The sequence below is a fragment of the Bison bison genome, unplaced genomic scaffold (genome assembly GCF_000754665.1).
Source record: "Bison bison bison isolate TAMUID 2011002044 unplaced genomic scaffold, Bison_UMD1.0 scf7180017862279, whole genome shotgun sequence".
Lineage (NCBI taxonomy): Eukaryota > Metazoa > Chordata > Mammalia > Artiodactyla > Bovidae > Bison > Bison bison.
In genome coordinates, this window is record NW_011492851.1 from 382,150 (window position 1) to 383,598 (window position 1,449).

The 1,449-nt window shown below is 71.7% G+C and overlaps 1 protein-coding gene across 1 annotated transcript in view; it reads left to right on the forward strand.

Moving 5' to 3' along the window:
- EEFSEC (eukaryotic elongation factor, selenocysteine-tRNA-specific) overlaps positions 1-1,449 on the forward strand; it is a 114,981-nt gene that overhangs the window by 111,059 nt on the left and 2,473 nt on the right. The gene's annotated exons all lie outside the window — the stretch shown is intronic.

Genomic DNA, 1,449 nt, shown 5'->3' on the forward strand with positions numbered 1-1,449 from the left:
CTGCAGTTCCACAACCCACTGCCCAGCAGGAGCCTGGATCCCCAGGGCAGCGGGCCCCTCGGCCACCCTGGCCACCCCGTCCCGGAGTCTCGTTGGCTGAGCGCCCGGACCCCTGGGCGGTGGAGAGGCGGGCGGAGCCCCTGTGCGGGGGCAGGGCCGCCCCGACCGCGCCTGCGGTCGTCCCCGTCCCAGATGCTCAGAGCTGCTCCTCGCGTGGGTCCCCTGCTGCGCTGCTTCCCACAGTCTGCCTCAGGTGGACACCCCGCTCCCGGGTGACGGGCTGGGGGCGGCCGCCTGCATTCAGCCCCAGACGTGGCCCAGAGTTCACACGCCCACCCAGCCCAGCCCCCTCAGGCCCCGCTCCCCACGGGCATGTGGGGTGTGGGCGACAGGGGTCTTCCTGGTGTGACGCAGGGCTCCTCTCCTCGGGGAGCCAGCCAGCGCCCAGGCGGGGAGGGGAGGACTCCCCAGGCGCCGGCACAGGTGGGGCACGGGGCGCCCACCCACACCCTGCAGGCTCCTGACACCCAGCCAGGGGTCTGTGGCTGATGGAGCCCCTCTGTGTGTGTTAGGAGTGAGTGCCCATCCTGGGGCACAGCGGCCTGCCAGGACCCTCGCTGCCCAGAGCGGGAGGGCACAGCTCACTTCCACCAGGACCCCCGGCAGGGTCGCAGAGCTCACAGAAGGGGAGTGGCTGGGCCTGGGGTGCCTGCTGGTGCAGGGCTGGCTTGAGCTTCAGCCCATCCCCCCAGGGCTCCCAGGTACGGTGGCCCCCACCGGCGGCCCACGAAGAGGCTGCCTCCTGCTGCCCCCAGGCAGGCTCCTTGTAAAGACAAATCCTGCAGAAAGGGGCCCTGGCACTGGGGAGGGCAGGGCGTCCGCATGGAGGAACAGCATCAGCCGTTGTGAGCACGCAAGGTCCCAGGACCGGCCGCGGGAACAGAGAGCAGTAGGCGGCGGACACCAGCAGGAAGCGAGTTCTGCCGTCGCTCAGCCAGCAGCAGAGTCTGCACCCGGCCTGGGTGCTGAAAGGAGCCAGGGATCCGTGGGGCCGCCCTACTCGGCCTGGAGTCAGGGGACAGCGTCCGCCAGCACCCAGGGAGGGGGTGCCAGCCGGAGCTCACCGGCCCCTCCTTCCGCCCTCTTACCCGCCGGGGTCCCTGGGCAGAACCGTGATGCCGCCCGCAGAGTCACCCCGGGCCGGAGAGTGTCTGGGGTCTCTGGTGAGAGTCAGTGAGCGCCCGGGGCAGCGAGCTGTTCACGGCAGGAGAGGACACAGCCAGCAAGCACGGGGCTGCCCCAGGGGCCTGGGCACAGGGTGGGCACAGGCAGGGGGCTGGGAGCTGGTGGGAGCCTCGCTGAGCCCCAGGCCAGATGGGCTGGTGGCCGGACAAACGTTGGGGGTGCTGCGGGGGCACAGGTGTGGATCCGGCCGGCGATGGGGGGGGG